We start from the raw sequence: 27,899 nt of genomic DNA, 5'->3' as shown, positions 1-27,899 counted from the left end.
ACAAATTCATTGCTGAAAACCAGTCTGTTTCACCTGTGTGTTAGTATGGTTCAGATGGGTATTGAATTTATAACAATATTTTTATGATTGTAAATTGCTGCTTGCATTAATCTCACTTATAATACCTTTATCACATGCTATATTATAAGGTAACATTTAAGTTTTTGCTTTATAACTGTAAAAAATGTTTGCTCTCAAACTGTGAACTTGTCAGGAGGGATTGCCCCCTACTCATCAAAAAGGCTATCAAAATTAAATGGGCCATTGTGGGGCATCACAATGCAAAGACATTGTTAATTTCCCTTTCACACCCAGGAAGAAGCTACTTGCAAGAATAGCTCATTCCATCAGCTTGAATTCTGGAAGAAAGAAATAAAAATAGTTACAAAAAACTTTTTCATCTCTTTTTCTGTTTGAACTCTGAGAAGGCCAGAGCTAGAAAAACAGAAACACATCTGACCTGTCCTGGAAGGCTGAGACTGCAAACTGAGGCAACAACGGCAAATCTCCTGAAAATGTTCAGTTGACAAAAATGCACTCAAACTTGCAGAGTCTGTTAGGGCCCCAATGAACTCAATTTCCTGAGCTGAACCAAAGTTGACTTCCCAGTGTTTAGGATGAGACTCAGATGGTCTCAGTCAGTGTAATGTAGCGTGCACATGAGAAAGAACTTCCTCTCTGGACCTCTCCCTTAGCAGTCAGTTGTCCAGATATGGGAAGATACGAATTCCCCTTTCTGAGGAACCCAGTCACCATGACCATTCATTTGGTTAAAACTCCGGGGGCAGAAGAGAGGTTGAAAGGAAGCACCATGTACTGAAAATGGCGCTCTGCCTCAATGAACCAGAGGAACTGGCAAAATCACCCCATGAAAATAGGCACCCTGAAGGTCTGGAACAATAATCCAGTGTTTCTGAGACAACTTGGGGAGACTAGTCAGATCTCATGTACCTAATATGTCTGTGGAGGCCACAGAGGCTGAGAATGGCTTTTACCCCTCCTTTGTCAACCCTGGTGTTCCGGAGGAATTTCTTCCACCATTCCCAAAGCCAGTAGAGAATGGACCTGCGTGAGGAGCAGCATCTCATGAGAGGGGTCCCTGAAGATGGACAAGGAGGAAGAGTGGGAAGGAGGAGTGGGGAGGAACAGGATAGCCTAGCCTGATCTGATGATGCTTAGGACCCAGCTGTGAGTCGTAATCAAGCCCAAACATTGTAAGTGAGACAGCCTGCCCCTAAACAGAGGTGGGATAAAGGGAGTCGACTTAAATCTGCCCTGCAGGCTCTATTGTTTGGTTATGACTAAGGAATTTGGGGCTGGATGGGAATAATAGCCCTCAAGTCCCTGCACTGGGCAAAGTAGCATTTCTCCACGCGCTTTGCAGTAAGTGATACTGAAGCCGGTGTGCTCCAAAAAGGCTTTGGAGGCTCTAGGCGTGCTTCGTTAATAGGGAGGCCACTTGCGTAGGAGCAGATGACGGCAAAATATCCAGCAACTTATGGGTATTCCCCTGCAGACACTCTGCCTGAATGCCACACACTACAGAAGGTCTGGTAGGCCTTGAAATCTTCAGGCACTCAGGGAGAGGAGGAAGCAGGCACGGTTGAATCGTCTGGGAACAAATAAGAGGTGGTTAACTGTGCCAAGGCTGGATCCTTCTCCTGGACAGGTGGAACTGGAAGGAACGACTCCGCGGGCCCCTCAAGTCCCCTCAAGGGGAAGACTCACTGATGCCTGAACCTGAGGTGGATCAACGGTTCTCACCACTAATCTGCTTGCTGATCTCACTTTAGAGCGAGCTGAGAAGTATGACCTCCATGACCAAGGAATGTCTCACGAATTCCATGGAAGCCCCTGGGCACAAGAGTAGGGCCTATGTGGCCAGTAGATGCCAGGTCAGGGGGCCCCATCCCAACTGCAAGACATGTGCCAATCCTGGTACCTATCGTGCTCCATAAATGGCCCCCACTGTGGACCAGGTGATGGAGATTGGGAGGAGAAAGATCCCAACTTTCGTGCTGAGGTGCCTCGGGTTTGTGGGGATAAAGGTTGAGCCAGCTCTCAGGGGGTGAGTAACATGTCTGACTCATCCATCACCCAAAACAAGGGAGGTACTGGCACCTACACTGGCAACAGTACCACTGGTACTTGATAGTACGCTGCCACTGTTTCTGGTGCTGGGAGGAGCTTCACCTTCCAAGTCAGTGGTAGCATCGAAGCAGTGGATGGTGTTGGAATGGAGGGCAGTGAGAAGTGCCTTCTGTGCTGCTGAATGCAATGGTGCTGAGTAGTTTTCTGGTGCCAAGGAGATCCCCAGGACTGAGCCTGGCACTGGCCTTGCTTCCACAGATTGCGGAAGTGGAACATCGGGGTGCGGTGCTGATGGACCCAAAGATTCAGCACCCTGTCCAGCCAAAGGGGTGTAAAGCATGAAGGATTTTTTCTCCAAGAATCAGGCAGCACAGACAATACTGAAGAGGTTTATTCACGATATCGGGAAGTCTGATAAATCAGCTTCAACTTCCTGGTGTTACAGTGGTCAATTATATACACTTTCTTATCAATTACATAGTACGTTTTAAATTCTTTATCTATTCACTTACAAATACAGACATTGTCCCATCCGGAGAGAACAACAGTGATAATGGTAGTTACACACATGCAGAAACACTTTAATCACTCTACTTACGTCGAGGATGCTATGACTACACTCGGGGTGGGAGTAGGGTGGAGGAAGAAGGGGGTGGTCCTTACAGATAGGTGGCAGATGAGACAGAAATTCTAAAAGCAAATGTGCTGTTCTCATTGGAATTAGAGTCACTAAGAGGACATCTGGCTTCCTGAGCCATCGGATGCTTACACCAGCCATTGTCCTTGAGGCTCAGGTATTTTCATTAACTATTTAAATAAGTTTCGACCTACAACTTGTTAGCTGAAAACAACCTCAAGCCTTACAGGGATGATAAACAACATAGCCCTGGCAAAGTCTGGGACCAAGGGAGAGGATAGGACGGAAAGGAAAAGGAGCTCTGTTGCCACCTGTTACATTGCCAGCTTGGAAACAGCTGGTGCCGGTATCACCCTCATCAGTACTAGACTCAACAGATATATGAGGGTGCTCTCAGAGAAGCCTGGGAGTGATGATGTCAAAGATGCAGGGAGCCCTATAACCCTGACATTTACTGCTTAAAACCCAGGACAGTACTGTGAAATCAAAACTCAGATTGAAAGTAATTGGGGTGATGCTTACACAAGTTGTTACATATGTGGCAGAGCAAATGAAAAGTAGAGATAGGATGATACCATAGTTTACATTTTAGGAGGGCGCAGGGTGGTTTTCTCACAACTGATAACAGCAATTTTGAATACCACAGTGACAGATCAAGTGCCAATGAAGTAGCAATATTTTTATCAATTGGATGGAATCTGGGAAAATCTCAGATTTAGGCCCAAATCCTGGTGCTCTGTGCAAAACTACAAACAAGTTCTGTACAAAGGAATTCCAGGGAGGTTGATGGAGAATACAATTCCTCTCCCCAGCAGCAAAACACCAAGATAACTATTTATATAGTCAATAGACTTTAATAATGGTAACTGTCCTTGCTCCCCATAGGGTAGGTGTCTACTACAATTGTTAAATGTGTTTTAACATGTTAATTAACTTATTAAAATATGGTTAATAATTATGGTGTAGTCAAAGCATTACATGAGAAGCAAGAATGCCAATGGATTTATGTAGGGCTTGTCTTGAAAACTGCGCCAGTTATAATGTAAGGTTTGAATTTAAACCATATAGGCCTGGTCTACATTGGAAATTTTTGCCAGCCTATCAATGCTTGTTGGGAGTGTGATTTTTTTTGGCAACATTTTCACGCCTGCAGAAGCCCTAATATAAACTGACATAAAAGTGCTTTTGCCAATGTAGTTTATTTCTCTCACTGAAATGGTATACACTAATGTGTGAGTGCATGTCTGTGTCTGTTTAAAAGCTAATTAAATTTATCTCAGTGTGTCTTTCTTGTAAAGGAACCTGTACCGGCAGACCCATTGAGCATGTCCTCACTAACCCCCCTGGACCACCCTAACCTACCTTTGTGCTGTTGCAAAGAGCTGACTCTACCCTATCCAGCTCCATTTTGTGCTCCCATACTCAAGAGCCTTTTAAATCCTAACTTCTGGTGTGATGCCTTCTAGTCACCATTCAGATTCAGCAAACCAGCTGCCCTCAGAAGAGCCTTGGATGGGATACACGAAGGGAGTTTGATGTTGCAATGCTGAGTGACAGGGTGCCTAATTTTTAGGCACCTGGAAAATTCAGGTATGACATTGTGATCATTGTGATCCAGAAAGCTGCCTGAGCCATCTAGGCTCCCTATACAATGAATGGGGAGAGAAAGATGCCTAAAAGTGCTATTCACAAAAACAATCACACTGGGGAGCTGCCGAAGTCAACAATAGGAAATGCTATGGTGTTTCTCGCAGCAATGACTTAAGCACCTGCCTTGCTCCACACAAAAGGGCTGGAGGAGCTGCCCACCTTATAACTGTTAGCCCCGCAGTTAGAGCACTCACCTGGAATGAGGGAGACCCACGTTCAGTTTCAGCCTCTCTGCCAGAAAAGGAGAAGGGATCTGAAACAAAGATCTCTTACCACTCTAACAAGGTCTCTAGCCACTGAGCTATAGGATATTCTAATGTGGGGTTCCTGAATCTCTCCTGTTGAAGATGATAAAGCCCATCGGATAAATAATAAAATAGTGGCTGGAGCAGGGGAACTGGCCTCGAAGCGTCCCACCTCCTAGGTGAGTGCTGTGGCCAAGAGAGTCATTCTCATTCCCCATCCCCCAACCCCTCTCTCTGGCCCAATGACTGTATACGTATTTACCCTGCATAGAACAGTCACTGGGCCAGAGAAAGAGAGAGGAAGTGGCTTTGTAGTCCAGTGGTTAGGGCACCCACCTGGGAGATGGGAGATCTCTGGGCCAGTTACCCTGCTCCAATCACTCATTCATTATGTATCCACAGTGGAACAGCTTCAGCAGGAAAGACTTAAGGAGCCCAACTTCAGAATATCCCATAGCTCAGTGATTAGAGCATTCTCCCACCTCCCAGGTGTGTGCTCTGACTGCTCGGTTAAAAGTTACAAGGTGGGCATCACCTACTATAGATGGATGGGTTTTGAATGGGACCTGATCCTGTAGGCCCCCTGTGAGCACACTTACCGAATCAGGCCCCACACACGACCCTGGCCTGGTCTACACTGACACCGGCAGTCGATGGGAGAAACACAAGCTACGTACTGTAGCTTGCGTGTTTACCATCGATATACTTACGTTGCCCTATCGCGGCGTCTCCACTGCACTGCATCGACGGGAGACGCCTTTGGTCAACGCAGCCTTACTCCTTTCGGGGGGGAGGACAGGAGCAATTTATTTATTGCATCGACCGGAGAGCACTTCCGGGATTGACTGAGTGGGTCTACACAGCCCACAGTCTTCCCCTGGTTCATGAATAACTCTGAGGCTTAGGCAGGAGATGGGTGTCTGGACACCCAAAGGGAGGCACAGGCTCAGAGGCAGAAACATAGGTGCCTACTGCCTAGGGAACTTCTACCCTGAAAAACTTGGTGCTGAGTGAGCTTAGGCACTTACAGGGTTTGGCAGAATCACAGTGGAGCCAAAACTGGGATGTAGGTGCCTAAAACAGGGACTTAGGCACCTAAGTCCTTTTGTGGATTCCACCCCTACACCCCAAACGATGGGCCTGAGTGCTCTTGGCCAGATCCCTGCTGCCAATCTCTCCTGCCAATCACTGCTTTCTCCTTCTCCCCACGTTCAGTGGCTGCATTTACACAGCGTGGTAGGTCTATAGATTGGAAATACTCTGAAACAAAAGTGTTAAGTAAATGTAAGATTTTTAGTAGCTATTGTTATTAAAAGTGATGGTAGGATGCCAACATGCCAGCACACTTGTGCACACAGCAGCCAGCTGTTATTTTAACATCGGCTGCACAATACCCATTCTGATTCCTTTATGAAAGATTCACAGTAAAACCATGCAATGCCTTGTGAATAATTCTAGTGCTTCACTCCCAAGTAGACCTCTTATTTTCTAGTGCAAACATTGCATAAGGGTAACACAGCACTCTTAAACATGAACCAGACATAAACCAATTTCATTCAGATTATGTTTGTGTCATAAATAAGGCTCTGTATCCACTCAGTTCAAATCGGCCTTCTTAAGCAGGCTTACACTCATCAAATCCTGTCTATGACCTCAGGCAGCCTGTTCTAAATGCATGACTTTTGCATGTGAAGAGAGAGGCTTGGAAAATAACACTGAATTGAGCTAAGGCTAAATCTATTTGAATTCATTACGTCTCTAACTTCTAAACCAACCTGACTGTCTTTGTAAATAATGCTTATTTAAATATATTTTAAGAGCCTTCAACTTTACATATGAAAAGCAAATTGTGAATAAAAATTTTCATTACAATTTTCATTAAAGGAATTTTATTTGAAACAAGAAAAGTTTAGTCATATAAACAGTGTGGACTCGTATCGCATATTATTTTATACAAAAGAAATTATCAGTTGTCTTCCCCTCCTGGCCCTCCCTCCCACATCAACAAACACACATTTTCTTCACATCCTTCTTCCCCCACCACTCCTTTTCAGTTTTATGCTTTTAGTTCCTGATCAGGTGACCAGATGTCCCAATTTTATAGGGACTGTCCCAATATTTGGGGCTTTTTTTTATATAGGTTCCTATTACCGGCATCCCCTGTCCCGATTTTTCATACATGCTATCTGGTCACCCTAGTTCCTGAGTATGTGTATGTTTTATGTGTGTACCAGGATATACAGTATGATTATTTTGTAAATATTGAATGACAAGTCAGCAAACAGATAGTGTAAGACGCACATTTTTGTGGATTTAATCCTGCACTCACTGAACTCTCTAGCCATTTTGCTGTTGACTTCAGTAGCAGTAGAATTGAGCACTGTGCAAGGATCAAAGCTATTACACATGAAAGGGTAATTAATATGTAGGGGATTATGATCATTTTGTATTAAAGAAACAAATGTCTATGGAAAGTTCTCCCCTCTTAAACTGACTACAACCAGTTAACACATTTTTAAAGGTGTTTAACACTGCTTGTATTAGCCTTTGAAAAGTATTACCTGAGATGTGTTAGCTAGCATGTTTTTAAACACAATTTATTTTTCTAGTCTAGACATGGCCTAGAAGACCTACTGATAGGCTGCCACTTCATGTGTGCCCCTGACTTAATCATGCCTCTGATCTAAATTTTGACTACCTAGAGCAGCTGTTAAGCATCCATGAATATTTGTGAAAACATTGCTTGGGCACCTGTCCCCATATAACAAGATCCAATGACTGGAAGTTAAAGCTAGACAAATTCCGACTGAAAATAAAAGATGTACATTTTTAACAGTGAGGAGAATTATATAAGAATGACCATAGTGAGTCAGACCAGTGGGCTATCTAGCCCAGTATCATATCTCTAGTAGTGGCCAGTACCAGATGCTTCAGAGGGAATGAAGAGAACAGGACAATTTTGAGTGATCCATTCTCTATCGTCCAGTCCCAGCTTCTGGCAGTTGGAAGTTTAGGGACACCCAGGGCCTGGGGTTGCATGTTGACCATCTTGGTGAATAGCCATTGATGGACTTATCCTCCATTAACTTATCTAATTCTTTTTTGAACCCAGTTATATTTTTGTCCTTCACAACATCCTATGGCAACGAGTTCCACAGATTGGTGTGCGTTGTGTGAAGGAGTATTTCTTTATGTTTGTTTTAAACCTACTGCCTATTCATGTTATCAGGTGACGCTGGGATCTTGTGTGATGTGAAGGGGTAAATAACACTTCCCTATTCACTTTCTCCATAACATTCATTTTACTGACTCCTTAGCTACCTCTTTTCTAAATTGAATAGTCCCAGTCTTTTTAATCTCTCCTTGTACTGAAGCTGCTCCATACCCCTAATAATTTTTGTTGCCCTTCTCTGCACCTTTTCCAAATCTATTGTTATCTTTTTTCTATTAACTTTTTATTCATTTTATATATATAGCGAGAGAGACAGAAAAAATAAACATAAACTATATATAAACTTCTCATAACACATAAACTTCTCATAATATAGTAACCAAATTGCTACCTAATCTGTTGAGAAACAGTCAAATGAAAAACAGTCCCATTCAGTTACATCACATAATGGCAGACAGGTAAAAAGTGACCATTTTTTAAAGTGTTTATATACAAATGCTAGAAGTCTAAATACTAAGATGAGTGAACTTGACTGCCTCGTATTAAATGAGGATATAGATATAATAGGCATCACAGAAATCAGTGGAATGAGGATAATCAATAGGACACATTAATACCAATGTACAAAATATACTGGAAGGACAGAATAGGTCGTACTGGTGGTGGAGTGGCACTATATGTGAAAGCAAGCATAGAGTCAAATGAAATAAAAATCTTAAATGAACCAAATTGTGCCATAAAATCTCTATGGATACTAATTCCATGCTTGAATAATAAGAATATTATAGCATTCTTATAGCATAGAATAGCAGAAGGGATAGACTACCGACCACCTGATCATGATGGTGATAGTAACTGTTAAATGCTCAGGGAGATTAGAGAGGCTATAAAAATAAAAAACTTTATAATAATGGGGGATTTCAACTATCAACATATTGACTGGGTAAATGTTACCTCAGGACAGAATGCAGAGATAAAGCTTCTTGACACCTTAAATGACTGCTTCTTGGAGTAGCTAGTCCGGGAACCCACAAGAGGAGAGGCAATTCTTGATTTAGTCATAAGTGGAGCACAGGAACGGTCCAAGAGGTAAAATAGCTGAACCACTTGGTAATAGTGTCTATAACATAATAAAATTTAACATCCGGAGGTAGGGGGAACAAAGCAGCCCACCACGGTAGCATTTAATTTCAGAAAAGGGAACTACACAAAAATGAGGAAATTAGTTAAACAGAAATTAAAAGATACAGTGTCAAAAGTGAAATCCCTGCAAGCAGCATGGGAAATTTTTAAAGACACCATAATAGAGGCTCAATTTAAATGTATATCCCAAATTAAAAAACATATTAAGAGGACCAAAAGAAAGCCACCGTGGCTAAACAACAAAGTAAAAGAAGTAGTTAGAGGCAAAAAGGCATCCTTTAAAAAGTGGAAGTTAAATCCTCTTGAGGAAAATAGAAAGGAGCATAAACTCTGGCAAGTGAAGTGTAAAAATATAATTAGGAAGGCCAAAAAAGAATTTGAAGAACAGCTAGCCAAAGACTCAAAAAGTAACAGCAGAAGCATTTTTAAGTACATCAGAAGCAGGAAGCTTGCAAAATAACTAGTGGAGCTGCTGGACAATGAAGATGCTAAAGGAGCACTCAAGGAAAATAAGGTTATTGCGGAGAAACTAATGAATTCTTTGCATCGGTCTTCACGGCTGAGGATGTGAGGGAGTTTCCCAAACCTGAGCCATTCTTTTTAGGTGACAAATCTGAGGAACTGTCCCCGATTGAGGTGTCATTAGAGGAAGTTTTGGAACAAATTGATAAATTAAACAGTAATAAGTCACCAGGACCAGATGGTATACATCCAAGATTTCAGAAGGAACTCAAATGTGAAATTAAAGAACTACTAACTGTGGTATGTAACCTATCTATCATTTAAATCAGCTTCTGTACCAGATGACTGGAGGATAGCTAATGTGACACCAATATTTAGAAAAGGCTCCAGAGGCGATCTCAGCAATTACAAGCCAGTAAGCCTAACTTCAGTACCAGGCAAATTGGTTGAAACTATAGTAAAGAATAGAATTATCAGACAGATAGATGAATACGATTTGTTGGGGAAGAGTCAACATGGTTTTTGTAAAGGGAAATCATGCCTCACCAATCTATTAGAATTCTTTGAGGGGGTCAACAAGTATGTGGACAAGGGTGATCCCAGTGGGCATAGTGTACTTAGATTTTCAGAAAGCCTTTGACAAGGTCGCTCACCAAAGGCTCTTAAGCAAAGTAAGCAGTCATGTGATAAGAGGAAAAATCCTCTCCTGGATCAGTAACTGGTTAAATGATATGAAACAAAGGGTAGGAATAAATGGTCAGTTTTCAGAATGGAGAGATGTAAATAGGTGTCTCCCCCAGGTGTCCAGTAATGTTCAACATATTCATAAATGATCTGGAAAAAGGGGTAAACAGTGAAGTGGCAAAATTTGCAGATGACACAAAACTACTCAAGATAGCTAAGTCCAAAGCAGACTTAAAGAATTACAAAGGGATCTCCCAAAACTGGGTGACTGGGCAACAAAATAGTAGATGAAATTCAGTGTTGATAAATGAAAAGTAATGCACATTGAAAAACATAATCCCAACTATACATATAAAATGATGGGATAAATTAGCTGTTACCACTCAACACAGACATCTTGGAGTCATTGTGGATAGTTCTCTGAAAACATTCACTCAATGTGTAGTGGCAATCAAAAAAGCTAACAGAATATTGGGAATCTTTAGGAAAGGGATAGATAATAAGACAGAAAATATCATATTGTCTCTTTATAAATCTATGGTACACCCACATCTTGAATACTACGTGCAGATCTGGTCACCCCATCTCAAAAAAGATATACTGGAATTGGAGAAAGTATAGAAAAGGGCAACTAAAATGATTAGGGGTATGGAACAGCTTCCACATGAGGAGAAATTAATAAGATTGGGGCTTTTCATCTTAGAAAAGAGATGACTAAGGGGAGGATATGATAAAGGTCTATAAAATCATGACTGGTGTGGCTAAAATAGATAAGGAAGTGTTATTTACTCCTTCTCATAACACAAAAACTAGGGATGACCAAATGAATTGAATAGGCAGCAGGTTTAAAATGAACAAAAAGAAGTATTTCTTCACACCGACAATCTGTGGAACTCCTTGCCAGTGGATGTTGTGAAGGCCAAGATTATAATAGGGTTCAAAAAAGAATTAGATAAGTTCATGGAGGATAGGTCCATCAGTGGCTATTAGCCAGGACAGGCAGGGATTACTGTCTGCCAGAGGCTGGGAATGGCTGATGGGATGGCTCATTTGATGATTACCTGTTCTATTCATTCCTTCTGGCATTGCCCACTTTTGGAAGACAGGATACTGGACTAGATGGACCATTGGTCTGACCAAGTGTGGCCTTACTTATGTTCTTATGTAACCTGAGCTATACTTGGAACATTTGATTATATATATAATATGAATGGTTAAAGTAGAAATCAGTTATTTATATTACACAATTTACAAACAAAATTTGTTTATAAAAATCCAACTAGTTAAAAAAATTAAGTTAAGATAAAGAGAAGCAAAATTCAGAGGAGGGGAATAGAGACAGGAAGGGAAGGAAGGGGCAATGAGGCGGAGCCCCTGCATTTAAGAGGATCATTCCAATACTTCCAGGAAAGCATCCCATATGTCTGATAATTTTTCTTGAGTATTTCTTTTGCAGTATATAATTCTTTCCATGGTGGCCAAGCTTATGATGTCTACGCACCAGTCTTCAACTGTTGGTCACTTTTTGGATTTTCATGTTTGTAATACAATACTAGTCTTTTAGCAATTATTAGTGCTCTGCTCAGCCAAAGTTTTTCAGATTTATTCAGCTTCCAATTAATATCCATTAGGTTTAAGATTACATGTTTAACTTGTAACACCATTTTATTTGATAGGAAAAAACTAACTCTGCAGTTAAGTTTTGCCCAAAACATACAGGGGTAGGCGCATTCCCAGAGCACATGGGCTAAGTTAGCATCTGCGGAGTCACAGCACCAACATTGTCCTGACTTAGTGGCGCCCGTTTCGAATAGGTGGAGAGGGGTCCAATGCATCCCTGCTGGATTAATGTTAAATGGAGGTCCAAGGAGCAATTCGGAGCTGTGGGCCTCGTTCCTCCTCCCATTATTTGTTTTTTAGGGAACCCGTGTTTAATTCAAATTTGCTGGCCAAGTGTGCATATAGTGTTGCCTTAGGCCTTGGCAATCCAAGAAATGAAAGCAGTTCAGGTGAGTCACAGGTAACACTGGCATTGGGGCCAAACAGCTGGCAGATGGCAAGTTTGAGTTGGGTATGTTGCCACTCCTTCTTTGTATCTAGCTTGAACCTTTCTTTTAATATTGTAAAAGGGAGGAAGGTATCATTTTCCATAAATTGAATGAGGATCAAAAGCCCTTTCCTAATCAAATCCGGCTAAATGATGGAGTTGCCTGTTATCCAGAGTTTTGAGTTGCCCCAGATAGAGGCCTTAGTCTGTAGAAGGGGGCACTTTTTAAACTGAGTAAACATCATATGCCAAGTACCTCTGGTTGCCACAATAGTTCTTTAGGGAATGGGTAATAGTCCAAGTGCAGCGCATTGAAAAGGGATAAAGGAGCAACTAATTCTGCTTCCAGCTGGAGCCAGTCTGGGGTTCTACAGCATGAGGGAATGAGCCACTGTGGTGCTTGGCTAAGAATTATTGCCTGATGGTAAAGTTTGAAGTTGGGAAATCTGAAACGACCCGTTTTGGCAGGGAACTGTAATCTTTGTTAGGTGATTCTGGGTTTGTTACCAACACCCCTGAAAAAGGACCTGATCATGTTGTTGATTTTGGTAAAATAAAAGGGAAGACTATGGATAGGGAGGGAATTCAGAATAAAAAGGATCCCAGGAAGGGCATTATGTTTATCTTCCTTTATAGGGAGAGAGGTAGTGCCTGGTGTCTATTTAAATCATTTGCTAACTGCATGATTAATGAGACTAGGTTAACCTTGACGATGTTTTTAATTTCCTTGGGGAACAAGATGCTAAGATATCTGAGGTTTGTCTGTTGCCACCCAAATGTCCTATAGCAGAACCACTTCCAACTAAATCCAATGAGATCTTCATTGCTTCTAACTTATCCCAATTTATCTTGTAGCCAGAAAACCTGCAAAAGTTGTCTATTGTTTGTAGGATATTTGGAATAGATTGTTCCTGACTTTTAATAAACAGGAGAATATCATCTGCATATAGATGGATTTTTGTCTCCTGAGGCACTGATTTGATCCCTTTGATACTTGGTGTCCTCTAATTAATATTGCAAGTGATTCTAATGCTAAATTGCACAGGAGGTGGCATCCCTGAGTTCCACAAAATAGATCAAAGGGAGGGGGGATATTCTGCTATTGGTTAGGATGTGAGAGTTGGGATTGGAATATAACAGCTTCTTCTATGAAATAAAGGATTTCCCAAACCCAAATTTATCCAGGGAAAGCAACAAATATGGCCAGTTCACTCTGTCAAAGGCTTTCTCTGCATCAAGTGAAATGATTATGTGGGAATTTCTAGAATGTTGGGAAAAGAGGAGAGTTTAAGGCAGACTAGGGCTATGTCTTCCCTGCAAAGATGAATCAATCTATGTTAGGTTGACACTACTCTCTGTCAGGAGTGCTTCCATCAACTCTCTGTCAGGAGTGCTTCCATCAACGTAAGAGGGGCAGTGTGGGGAGCTGAGAGACCGGTCTTTCAGCTCTGCTGGCAGCTCTCTGCCAGGAGCCGGGCTGTTCTCTCCCCTCCGCCCCCCGCCCAGGGCTTCTCAGCCCCAAGGAAGAGGGTCCAGCTACCCTGGCTTGTCAGCTTCCCTTACATTCCCAGCCAGGAGCAGTGGGGGGAAAAAAGGGGGAGAGCTACCTGGGGCTTCTTGCCCTGGCTCCCAGCCAGGAGCAAGGTCCAGCCACCCAGGCTTCTCACCCCCCACTGGGAGCGGGCTCTGTCCATCTGGGTTTCTCACCCTGACTTCCATCCGGAAGCGTGGTCTAGCTGCCGGGGCTTCTCGCTCTGGCTCCCACCTGAGAGGAAGGTCTGGGCACCCAGCTCTCCAGGGGAGCTGGGCTTCAGCTGCCTGGCTTTCTTGTCAATTTCACGGCTCCAAATTGACAAGCATAACAGCCAACAGTCGATGTAAGGAACGTAGACACTGCGTCGCACTTCCTACACCGACATAAGCCCTCCGCCTCTTGTTGAGGTGGTTTTATTATGTCGGCATAGCAGGGGAGTTACATCGGTGGGAGGAGCATTTCAGTGTGTGCACCTGTGTTTGTCAACAAAAGATTACTTTTGTCAACAAAACTGTAGTGTAGACAAGGCTCAGGAAAGGCAAAAGATAGGTATAATATGGGAAACGGATAGCAAAACTGAGAAAAGGAAATGAAGTGGTCAAACCTGACCAAGCATCACTTTAAAATACATAACTCTTATCCAAATAGAAATAGGACTTAAGTCCAGCAGGTTTAGAAGGGGATGGTGGTCACTCATTCTCCCACCCCTAAAACACCCATTTGGAGTATAACTGGATTCCCTCTAACTTTATAAAGAGGAAATAATCTAACATCAATGGAGGGCACAGTTTCTGCACTACTCACAACAACAAAAAAGGGGGAAGGCGGCTAGTGTCTAATTTAAGAACAAGTCTGTAGTGGATATATACGTTATACAAATTGTTTAAATAACCTTGTTCTAACATAACTGGATCATTTGCAGATAAGGGCTCACTGGCAGAACGGTTCTGCATTAACTTTGACCTCTAGAGCCTTATCCAGGCTGGATTATTGTATGGGCGCCATTGCCCAACAGTAACATCAGCAATGTAAATCAACATAACATTTATTTCAACTCATTTAACAAAAATGAAAACTAAAAAAACCCCTCCTTAACTGGTATTATTGACAAAACAACTGACGGTCCCATATTAACACATTCTCAGTCATTTGGTAAATCATAACCAGCAGTAATAATTATTGTTGGATAGAATTTTAGGAGATCAGATTTCTTTACAGTTGGGGAATTGAAAAGATTCATTATTAAACTCAAATCTTCATTACCTTGTTTTGCTCTTGCATCTCTCTTAGAAGTACACATTTAGGGCAAATGGACTGAAAACATCCAGATTTTTAAATTCACAAGCTTTTTAAAGAATGAGTTCCTTAATGCTGTATTTTAAAAAAATCTTACAATTACGGCTTGCGGCCTCACATGTTTTGGAGCAAAGGGAGCAGTGCGGCTTTCTCAGTATCTGATGCTACAGGTTCACTAGAGAATTTACAGCAATGGAACTGCAGCGATGCAACCGCGCCACTGTCATCTCTCTAATGTAACATCTCTAAACCGATGAGAGAGAGCTCTCCGTGGGCTTCACTACTCCAGCCCGCGGGCGGAGGTAGCTATATTGGTGGGAGAAGTTCTCCCACCCACAGAGCTCTGTACACACCAGCACTTTTAGATAGGTGTAACTTACGTTGCTCATGAGTGTGGCTTTTTTAACACCCCTGAGCGACATAAGTTATACCGCAGTGAGTGCTGGTGCAGACAGCGTAAGTTCTGATCACAGGGCGCAGAGACAATAGCGTTGGCAGCATGGCGGATAAAAATTCCACAAGCCTCCTTTTTTTCCAGATTCTTTCTCCTTGACGCCCTGCAAAATCATTAACCTTCTCCTGCTGTATTTTAATAGTCCTTTCCTGTTGCACCAATGCAGCAACGCCAGCGCAGCGCATCTGGTGAAGACGCTCTATTAATGTCGACAGGAGAGAGCTCTCCTGTTGGCATAATAAAATCACCTCCGTGAGCAGTGGTCACTTTTTAAGCAAGAGAAGCTCTTCTACCGACATAGCGCTGTGCACACCGGCGTTTATGTAAGTGTGATTTATGTCGCTCAGGAAGGTAGTTTATTCACACCCTTGAGCACATAAATTATCCCAACATCAACTGCAGTGTAGACATAGCCTGTGTCTTCTAGTGAGGAGATTCTGTTCTCAGCTTCCCCCTAGTCTTAACAGCAAGCCTTGCAAATTAGCTTGGTGTATATTAGTAATACTTTTGATATCAATTATATCTTGATGTGTTTTTTCTAAAGATAGTCTGTTCACTTAAGATTTGTTTTAGCCAGTCCATAATTCCATCTAGTCTCACAAGGACAGCGTCTCTCTAGTCAGCCATCTTGGCTGCAAGAGGGCTGTCCAGCAGCTCCTGCTTTTTGTAGGAAGTCTGGAGAAGAAGCAGCATCTATAATGGCATTAAATTGAAAGAAAAGAGCGGTAGATAACAGATATTTTCAGAGAACTACCCACAATGACTCCAAGATCTTTTTTTTGTGACATTATTGTATTGTCTATGGTATTTTTAGCGATGTCAGTAAAAAGTTTACAGTGTCAGTAAAAAAAAAAAAAAAATCAACTTCAGATATTTATGTCTGTAAAAACTAAAATGCAAAGTTGGCAACCCGGGAAAAAAAGGCGCACACAGAGGTTGTTAACCAGTAAGAGTTTTTCAAGGTGGTAGTGATATAGAAGTCCAAGACAGCTTTTGGGGACAGGGCAGTGGTGCCTGACCTGAGGTTTCTGCTAAAAGGAATTACCCATGTGCAGTCTGATCACTTCTCTTCAAGGAAACAGGACTCATGTATCAAGTGTGAACAAACAAATCACATACCTGACTCTGTGTCACCAATTTTTGCTCCAAACAGGAAAGTGACCTTCAAGGCTACTTACTATTTCTGCCACTGCTCAGCAAAGGGGCAACAAAACAAAATGTTTATATATGATATATGTTCCTTTTAAATATGTATCATGTAATGGGGTGGTGAATTCAGCCCTGTTTAAGGGTTTGTCTACACTGGGAAATTTACCAATATAGTTATTTTGGAATAGCTATCTAGATAGATTTCCAAGTGTAGACAAGCCTTAGTACTAAAATGCTCTTGCTACTCAGCCACTCCTCCTCCTTTTAGGACCAGTATGAAATGAACTCTATTGTGTTATTCCAGCAGTTGGTGATTCAAACAGCAATAGGTATATCAAAGCAAAAAATAAATGGTGAAAAATTTAGAATTCATGAAATCACCTGGGTCTTTTTCTTGGTCTTTGCTGCCTAGTTCTGCCTAGTTTCTTATTAGGTTGGTGATCTATAAAGTCCTGTTCTCTGGCTTAAGGCACAGGGAATGAAATCCTGGCTCCACTGAAGCCAAGGATACTCCTACTGCCTTCAAAAGGCTAGGATTTCACCCAAGAAGTAGCCAAATAGGAGGTCTGTGGACTTGGAGTGGCCTCTTGGCACTGCCAGAAGCTGGCCCAAGAGGTTTTTAAAATACCCATAAATTGCTCATCATTGTAATTTACATGGTAAGGAAATGGGTTAACTAAATTTAAATTAACATCGCTTTTCAATAATGGGCTTGAATTACTATATAACAGCTGAAAATAATTCAGATTCTAGTCTATTATTCTGCTACTATGCACTGTAATTTAGTTTGTCATCATTGTCTACCCTTAGAATCTTTTATAAACACATCTATTGACTGTGTCTAGTTAACTTAGGTCAGTGTTAAAATTGGCTATGTGATCTGCCTGAGTTCTTGAAATGGTAAAATGCAGCATCTTGCCGTATTTCACCCAGAATATGTTATAATATTCATATTTGCTATTATCAGAACAATGAATTACTTGTCAGTTTTTTCCTCATCATTTCATTGAGGTCAGTCTGAGTTTTAGTCAGAAAAAAAGATAATTTAGGTCTCAGTATTGCTACAGTTAACTCAAATTAAGACATAATGTACTTGTCAACAGATATTCAATTATTGTCATAGCTAATTATTGTAATAATGTTACAGAAGCTTCACAATTGTTCAGAGTAATGTATTCTGCCTAGTTCGTCATCAAGTTATGTCTACTGAAACCAATATAGCATCTAATGACTTAGGTGCTTTTCTTTCCTAATGCAAGATTGAATTTCTCATTATTATATGATAACAAATCAGGACAGTTGGTGCGATAATGGTTAATTACATTTAAAATAGACTTAAAATATTAGTTATTTCCTTTATACTTTCAATAATTTAACAACTAACCACTTGAATAATCAAGTAGTATTTTGTGTTCACTGTACCTCACCTCCAATAATGTGTGATAAATAATTATGAGACTATCTTTTTTGCAGCTATTACTATGCGCATAATCCATCCTCAAATGGAGACATTTAAATTATTCAAAATTAACATTGAATTAAATGAGATAGTTTCTATAAATTAAAAATAGTAACATTTTGATTATTTTTTGCACAGTAGTCCTTTAAAATAATTATAGAATATTGCCAGAAATGGTATTTGGCACAAAGAAATATATTAAAATATATTCCTGTAAAGTAGCTTTTGTTTTATTGGTCTAAATTATTGTACTACTGTGTGATTCAAAAATTAAAGTCTTACATTTTCTGAATGCCTAATTAAAGAAGCCTTTACTTTGAAACTGGACCTTTTTATATAATTCAGAAAATAGTTATTATTTCACATTTATGAAACCAACATATTTTGTTCAAGCCATGTTCTAGTTCCAAAATGTATAAGAAATCATTTTGCATTCAATTATCATGTATAGTTGGAAAGGTTCAGATAAAATTAGAATTCAGTCAAGATGAAAAACTACTTAACATGCACAAAAAAGGACCCACAATTAGAGATTGAAAGAGGGTTAGACACAATAGCATGAATACATGATTCAAAATGTCACTCAGAAATTTACTTTGGAATAACATCAGCTGTGTACTGATTTGCCTAGTTGGCAACCAAGTGATTTATTTTGGTTCAACACAGGAGGAAAACAAAGCTTCCTTTACATAGCCACAGTCCCTAGAAACAATGTGAAACATTGTTCTAATTGTTTTGGGAGAAGAGAGCTGTACAGAAGAGATCAGACAACTCAGTAGATTCAGTTCATATGAGTTCCTGCAACTTGTGGTTTGTAGAGTTCTAATCCTTGAGTTTTGCTTTGAGTGCAAGGTTTCACCTGATTTCCACTCAAACAAACAAACAAAAAACAAACAAACTGAAAAACAACACACACACACATACCCAATTTGTCCTGTTGACTCAAAACTGGGCCTAGGTTCTTTGAAAGCCCTTAGTGAATCTGGGCCAAAATTTTAGGAACCTTGTTTTAAAAATAACCCTGGTTAGCATGACCAGGTTTGAAGTTTTGGGCAAAAAGTTTCCCACAGTTCTACCAAACAGTAATCATCAATGTTGATGGGAATGCAAAGAAACACACATTATGGAGTGGCTGAGAAACACAACACAAACAGGCATGGAAAACTGGCAGATGAAAAATGCAACAACATAAAAAAGAAATCAATATTAAGGTTTTGGAGTATGGGTAGAACGTTTACCTGCTACACAAAATTGTTTATTTAATTTTGATTTATAACTGTGTGTCAGTTAACCTTTAGCTACAGTTAACCACATAACACAACATTTCTTTTCAATCCAAACCTTACCAGTAAATGAAAGTGTCTGATTTTCAAAACAACTTTTAGATGGGGAATATTATAATACAGTAGCTCTCAACCTTTCCAGACTACCGTACCCCTTTCAGGAGTCCGATTTGTCTTGCATACCCCAAGTTTCACCTCACTTAAAAACTAATTACTTACAAAATCAGACATAAAAATTCAAAAGTGTTATAGCACACTATTTACTGAAAAATGGCTTCCTTTCTCATTTTTACCATATAATTATAAAATACATCAACTGGAATATAAATATTGTACTTACATTTCAGTGTCTAGTATATGAAGCAGGATAAACAAGTCGTATGAAATTTAGTTTGTACTGACTTTGCTAGTGCTTTTTATATAATTGTAAAACTAGGCAATTATCTAAATGAGTTGATGTATCCCCTGGAAGACCTCTGCATACCCCAGGGATACAGGTACCCCTGGTTGAGAACCACAGTTATAACACAGAGGGGTGGTAAGTAGCTATTATCACATATTAGAATACATAATTTAACCCATTTATTCTGTCTAACATAGTTAAGAACAAATTACTTATTTGTTTCACTGTCAAAAGTTAAATAATGAACTGATCTAAAATATTTTACATATTTAAAAAAGGCACGTTAGACAACAAACAGCTCAGTCATTTAGATATATACCATATCTAAATATCAGTCATATATTTTGGCCCAGAAACATAAGTAAATGTCACCAAAGCAATGATGGCAAGCAGAGTTGCCCTCTGTGACTGACCATTGTCTTACCTAGATAATAAGAATAAAAAACACCTTGGATACCTACTAGCACAGAATGGCAACCCCTCTGATGAGAGCAATCTAACGCTTGCCCTGAAACTTGCAATAGTTCTACCTCAGAGTGTTCTAATATATTGCAGGGGATGGGGATCAGAGAATAGCAGCAGGATTAAAGGAATGCAAAAATGAGCTTCAAGGGCCTGATCCAAAATACAGCAAGGTCAATGGTAGTCCACTGACTACAGTGGATTTTACATAAGACCCTGAGTCACCTCTGCCCACTGCCCCGTGCAATGTGCAGTTCAGCTACACTCCAGGATCTGGCCCATGGTATCTAAAGCAGTCTGAACTTCAAATGATATTCAGGTAAAGTTTGAGATTTGGGCTGCAGCTGAAGCCAATTTTGTCTCATTTAGACAGCTAATTTTAAAGAAAAGATACCATTCCATTTTCCCAAAAGAAAAAGGGATTAGAGATGGGTCCATGCTTTGCTATCCAAGGATTCTCTTCCCAAGAAAGTAGAAAAACTGAATTATAGCAGGAGCAGCTACAAGTTACATTTCTATAAGTTTCCATTCCCAGCCTCTGTTTTCAGTTGCTCATAACATTCTAAAACTTTCCCCTTTTGGGCTGCTGGAACAGGTGGTCCTGCTTGTCGGCGGCCTTGCATCCCATGGAGTCATTTATGAGTAAGAGTAAAATGTTGTCAAATCAGAATGGTCATTTCCTTCTCCCCTTCCAACACTTCGCAGAGGTGCAAAAGCAGTGGAGAATGAGGCCTTTGGTTTGTCCTTGAAGGTGAAATTTTTTAAGTGAAAATGATTCATCCTTGTTTGAGCACAAGGAGAAAGAAAATAATATATTCCCTAGTATATTCCCTAAACCTTTCTTGCAACATTGTTTTGAATAGCTTTCTAGCAGAAGTGGATGGGGGCCAAAAAATGCAATTTGGTATTGAAATAGCATCACTGATAAGGGAGGTTACTTTGGGTGTTTCCAGTCAATTTGTAAAGCCTTTTCCATGGTCTAGGCTATCACAAGTACATCAAGCCTTGGCTCAAGGCCCTCCTCTGGCTCCCAGTCAGTGTCAGATACCACTTTAAGGCCATGGCCCTAATCATAAAGTGTTTAAATGGATCAAGCCCAGCTATATTAAAGACTGAATTTCCATCTATGAACCACCACAATTGTGCTCCTTGGGGACAATGTGGATCACAAAACCCAGGATGACTCGCATGAGAGCTGAGGAAAAAGAATTCTTGGTTGAGGGTATCCCACTATGGAACAAACTTCCAGACAAGATGTCTGGCCACCGGCAGGAAAAACTGCAGATCCTTTCTCTTTGAAAAAGATTTTCCCCCATAGTGAGAATGACACAATATTGACTCCCCATTTCAACCCAAACACATCCCTTTCCTCCCCACAAAGAAACTCAAGAAAACTTGAGATAAAAACCAAAAATAAACCTTACCCCAAGCACATTTTGTATACCCAGAAAGAGAAGAGCCCACAAGGAGTCCACTCAGCACTTCTCTATTGCTATTGATTTTTCATGAAAGGTCCTCAGATACTACTAGGTGGCAGTAGAAAACCCTAAAAGAGCATTCAAATAAGGAAGATTATGCTATGCATGCATGTATGTCTACTAGAAGTAGACAAGGGCTGTGGAAAGGGCTCCACAGGTGTCTTTGGCTTGGTTCTTGCAAACCAACCAATTAGCCTCCTAAATACGTATTTAGGCAACTAAATAAGTAGCCTGAGTTTCAAAAGGATTGAGCATCTAGTGACTCTCTTTGAAGGCAGGTGATTTGTTCTTTAGGTCAGTTTGCTTTTTTTGGGCATCTTTGCCATTTATTTTCAGCCTTGAACATGGGGTTGCTGTAAACCTGCTGAGTGTATTCTGGGCCTGCCGTATTTACACAATTGGGTCCTTAGTCCCCCAAAGTGTTTGATGAAGTAACGAAAGAAACAAAAGGAACAGTTTAGAATGGCAACCGGGAATCCGTGTTTGAAAATAAAATATGGAACTTTAGCTACAAGGAGAGTTGTCAGGAGTAAATATTAATATTAGGAAGAGATGTAGGGAAGATTTACATTATGCATGCAGCTTGTCCCCAGAGTGCAGAAACTGAGATTGACTTGTGACTGCATGTCTACACTGCTACAAAGCTAAATTTTAATTGAAGATGACTGATTGGTGAGCATTCTGTTAATTAACCTTTTCATTCTACTTTTTTCCTGCAGAATTTGAAACTAAGTTTGCCGACTTTACTGGGAAAGAAGAAGAGCGTGGGACTGAATTCACAAAAGTGACATCTTTAACGTTAAGGCACAGCTGATAAAGCTACTCCCTGTGGGAGGTTTTATTCCTTTAGCTGATAAAGGACCAATATTATAACAATGGATTGGCACTCATAACAGGCTAATTAGTATTATTAATTATTCAGAAGCTAAAACTCAGACCTCAGAAATTGAGAGGTGATGGGAGGCTCATAGGACCAGCGACATCCACTCATTGATCTTTACTTCTTTAACAAGAAAATAAATGTCAAATAACATAACACAAGCAAACATTTTATCCCATGAGGGATTATTTTCTTTCATTTAAAAAGGTTACTATTTTCTTGGATTAAAATACAAAATGAAATTATTCTTCTGATTCCATAATGTTTGCCAAAATTCATTTGATTTCTCATCTTAAAATAAAAAGAAAATCAGATTGGCACATGAATTACTATTTGGCACATAACTATTTGAACACTCACTAAGCAGCCTGGTGTTTTTTTGGTGGAAAAATGGCCTCTTGCCAACTGTATGTATCTTTTCCAAAAGATCAGTGCTGTGAGGTAGCTTTTACTTAGTTCAGGAGGAGGAAAAACAATTGTCCTTCCTATACAAGAAACTGTTTTACCTCTAATCTGACCTCACTCCATCTCTTTACAACTGTCATACGAGTGGCACTTTCTCTTTGAAGCTGCTTATCATTGGTAGTGTAATGCTAATTTCAGAAAAATGCTAATTAAACCAGTATAGGTTAGATCAGGAGTGATAGAAAGGTATGATTTCAAGGTAAACTAAGGCACTTAAAGTAATCTACCCTCACTCAGATGGCACCCAGTAAAGCTCCACTGAGATTAGTGTGACATAAAAGTTCATTAGCTTCAAGTCAGACAGTACCTATTTTCCTTATATGTTATAGGCAGCACTTGTAGCAAGATTCAGGGATGGGGTGAGGATGGGCGGTGGTCACTGAATGGGGAGCTATTCAATATTTCTTTTTATACCCATTGTAATGGCTGGTGCTCGCTGGACGCATTGCCTAGTGGTTAGGGGAGTCAGGTCTTTAGTTGCCACATCTCCACTCTTTCCCTTGGACCACCTTCACGCCTTATGTCAGTCTGTCTTTTTCTTTTCTTGGGATGGAGCCGACCCTCGGATCATGTTATCTGCTCAGTCCTATCTTTTCCCAGTGTGGTGGGATGCCTGGGATCATGGGGGACAATAACCAAGCCCCTAGGAGTGCCCACCCCCATGGGAGGTTTTGGAAGATATTTATCCTTCCACTTCTTCCCACCAGGGGAGAGTCTAGAATGTAAGGGGTTTCGTGTCCTTCTTAAGGAAGGAGGGGTTGGGCATGGGAGCCCAGGCCCTCTCACTCTACCAGGCTTTAGCCCAGGGCCCTGTAAGGTTACTAAATGTGCAGCACCCAGGAACTGGCTTCAGGCTGCCTCCTCTGGGCAATTTCCTACCACCCACTCTTTTGTCCATGCCTTGCAGCCTGACCCAAAATAGTAACAGAAAAAGGTGCTGATTGAACCTTCAGCCCATCTGGGCTCAGCAGGCAGGCAGGCTCCTCTCCTCTAGGAGAAGGTTTCTGCATCGCCCTTCCTCAGGTACTCTTAAGGCAGGTCCTTCTCCCTGCCTTGTCAGCCCTCAGCTGAGTTGTCTGGCTCCCTTTTAAGCCCCACCTCCAACTGGAGCATGCTCTGTAGGTGCATGGGTGAGGTCATCCAGGCCCAGAGTTGTTCTTTAACCTCTTCAGTTCTAGGGTGGGGTTTATACACCTTGTCACACTCATCGTACAGTGTATGGCCCCATGCATTATTTACTGCACACATTCCAAACCCTGAACTGTATACAGATTTATTTATGTCCTCATGGGTTTTTCTATGGGGCTCTCATTGTAGGATCTTGGTTCTTTACATATATTAGTGAATGTATCCTCATAACACCCTGTGAGGTGAGCTGGTATTTAATATCCCCATTGTTACACATGGTGAACTGAAGTACAGAAATTAAAGCCACAGTTGTTAAAAGCATCAAGTCATTTTAAGAAGCCATGAAGCTAATGAGCTTTGATGCCACTATAATCTCAACTGCATTTTGTTCTGTACCATACAATTTTTCAGAGTACTTAGCATTATACAGCTCTTCATACACTCAGAGCACAGCTCCCATTAACCTCGGTTGCAGTTTGAGTGCACAGTACTTCTGCGAGTCAGACCCCCAGTATCTCAAGTTGGGCACCCAGAAAATGAGGAACACAAAATCAGTGTCTTCCTGTGAAAAGTTTGGTTTATGTGACTTGCCCAGCATCACATAGGAATTCTGTGGCAGAGACAGGATCAGGGATAGAATCCAGTTCTCCAGAGCAAAATTCATCTGCCTTAATCATGAGACCTTCCTTTCTCTTGCTGCAGTTCCCAGCCTCATTCATTACTATAGTCGTTCCCAGTCTCATTCATTACTGTAATAGTTCCAGTACCTTGAAATAGTTACAGTTCATTTCCTAATGGGCAGATATCCCCATCACAGAAGCCACCATCAGAACTGGTATTAATTGGCACCATTGCAGAGACCAAAAGCTGAATGATCATGGAACCTGAAACTTTCTGTTTACCTTCTAGGTCAGGTTCCGAAGCACTTTAGCGCGGGAGTATGCACTTCTGCCATCTATGCTGAGCTTGTCTGTGGATAAATAAAGACATCTGTCTCCATGGATGTCACTTTCAACACTTTTTCATGAGCATTATATTTACACATTTTCCAACTTCTGCAACACATGAGACGAGACTCCTATAGACAACAGCCTCCTTCACTACACAGCCCTGATACATCCCCCAAGCAGGTCTATCCTGTGCTCTGAATGAGGCAGGGGTCCTGTGGAAAAATAGTATGAGATCATGTGGAAAAAAATCATCATCTAATGAGTACATTCAAAGGGATAGGATTAAGATTGCACAAGCAACTTTAATTCTAGCATCTCAAAACAACTTTGCAACCTTCACACTGTTCTAATTCCATCCTTGCGCCCTTACCCCCACACCCCATGCACACAGTTTTTGAGATTACACCCTGCCCCCCTCAAATTTTTCCAACACTTTCTATTTTCAAATGGCTGAAATTGTAAAATCCAGTTTCACAAAATTAATGAAAACTTCAAGGGTCACATAAGATGCAAGACAGTGAGGACATTTTGCATAGAAACAAAGTGTCAAATTGCAACCCTCTTATTCACACTGGTGAGTGATTCCTCACAAGTAGTCCTATTGCAGTCAATATGAGTCAGAGGGTAGAATATTTGTGGGCAAGGCTTCAACGTTGCTCAACGTATGGACTAGCTTGTTCTGGGGATGCACTGGCCTGTGCTGGGAGAGATGTCAGGCCCATCCTGTAGGAACTATTTCACTAGTAATAAATAAGATGGCCAGAAGGTAGAGAAAATAAATCTTTATTAAGTATTATTAAGTATGCTGAGTGGCCAGTGTTATATGCTGAGGCTCTACAGTTTGATAGAAGCTTGTCATCTGCATGTATCTATGAGCCCCTTGGTAACAAATCAAACCAGGTCCCTCCTGAAACCTGACCCTCTTTCTCCACTTCCACTTGTCTCACTATGCAGGAACTGAGAGAGGGTGTGCACAAGTGGGGTGCACAAGTTGTACTCTCTTTTAGAATGGTGTAGCTGCTTCAGTCAGCTAATCCACCCCTTCTCAGGGCCAGTGCTGTGGAGAGAAGCTTGGGTGCCCAATAATGATATACCTGTTCTATGTTCCAATATAACTTTTAGCAAAATAACTCTTTCACCTTTAATAAAAGAGTTACAGAAAATCTCTGTCAGAAAGGTATTGAATTGATTTATGTTCAGTCAGCCAAATTCTGCTTTCATTTATTTGGACAACTCTCCCACTGAAGTCAGTGGAAGACACACACATATACATGAAAACAGAATCTGGCCAGTTGTGTTCATGAAGAAATAACATTAGCATGAAGAAGAAATTTTGTTTTTGTGAATGTTAAACATGCAGTGTTGCCCACCCTGTGACATTTGATGTTCTTCATAAGGCCTCAAGTCCTGGAGTCGAGTGATTCCATGAAAATCTCATCTTTCTTTCTTTCTTTTTTTTTTTTTTTTTTAAGTATATTTTTATTTAAGCTCCTACTTTCTGAGAAGAGTTTGAAAACATTATCAGAGTACACCTTAAAGACTCAAAACTCAGAAAGCAAACAAAAAGAATCCCCCATATATATATATATATATATATATATATTAAATTCCATGGTTTTAAGCCAATCTCAAGATTTGAGGGACTGAAGGAGTGTTGGGGACCGACTCGTGATTTTTGAATGCTTCAGATTGACAACACTGAAACGGTGCCATTGCAAAGACGATGGATTGACAAAATGGCAGAATAGGCATCAGAACTCTGTATTAATCCACCATGTCAATAAAATTACATTTTATATGAAACCTCTGTTCAAGTTAGTTGATAGAATACAAAACCAGAGACCGCAGAGATTCAGCTTACATTTTTAGATTCATGTGATTTTTGGATGCTCTTTTATTCTGACCATTGAACTGTCAAAGTTAAATAAAATATGCCTTTTATAGACTCATTGGTTCATAGACATTAAGGCCAGAAGAGATCACAATCTTGTCTGACCTCTTGCACACCGCAGGTCATGTTATTCCAACTTTAAATTTTAAACCTTCTGGAGTCAGGAAAAACCCGTGGATATTTAGGGTGCTTGGAAGTTGCAAGGCAATGAATGAGCACTTGCTGCTCTCAAACATGGACACTGGGGAGATTCCTTGGAATCATACTCTTGACCCTCTTAGCCTGAGCAGAGAGCCAATATTCAGGGCCTTGCCGGGTTGTTTCTGTTAGAAGGAGAAATCGATTATATGAGTCAGGTATTTCTTTGGTGCAGTCCTGTTTATTTATAAAGAATGTACGCACAGTCTGGTTTCCCTGAACACAGCAGGAACAAACAAGAGGAGACAGTTTCCTTGCTAACAATTCCAAGCCTGCCTTTCCAGCCAGTACTCTGCCCCAAAGCAGCCATCTCTCTCTCGGCTTCTGTCATAGCTACACATTACCAGTGCATGACCAGCTTTCCTGAGTCTGACTGCTTTCTGCTTGCTTCCTGTTTCTGATACCTGCACATGAAGCCGTAATCCAACCATCTCAGCCTATGCATTTGCAATCAGTTCCCAGGTAAATGCTTCTTATTCTCCCTGAGCTAATGCTCGCTCAGGCCTTCCATGTAGTCAGTGCTTTGGCTTCTATTGTTTCAGCTATCTCACTCCATAAAGGAACTTAATTGCTTCTTCCACTTACCCAGACTGAAGACTGGCTAGCACACCCATCAGCTCTAATGTGGTCTGTGATTGCTCATAGATCAAAGACACTTGCTGGCAGCTACCAACTCCCTCTAGCAAAACAGTATTTATTAATTCCTTAACAACAGGGCCCTCATTATTCTGCCACATG

Source organism: Emydura macquarii, unplaced genomic scaffold (genome assembly GCF_026122565.2).
Source record: "Emydura macquarii macquarii isolate MOO-44397 ecotype Brisbane River unplaced genomic scaffold, CSIRO-AGI_Emac_v2 contig_2531, whole genome shotgun sequence".
Taxonomy (NCBI): Eukaryota; Metazoa; Chordata; order Testudines; family Chelidae; genus Emydura; species Emydura macquarii.
Note: the sequence above shows the minus strand (reverse complement) of the source record.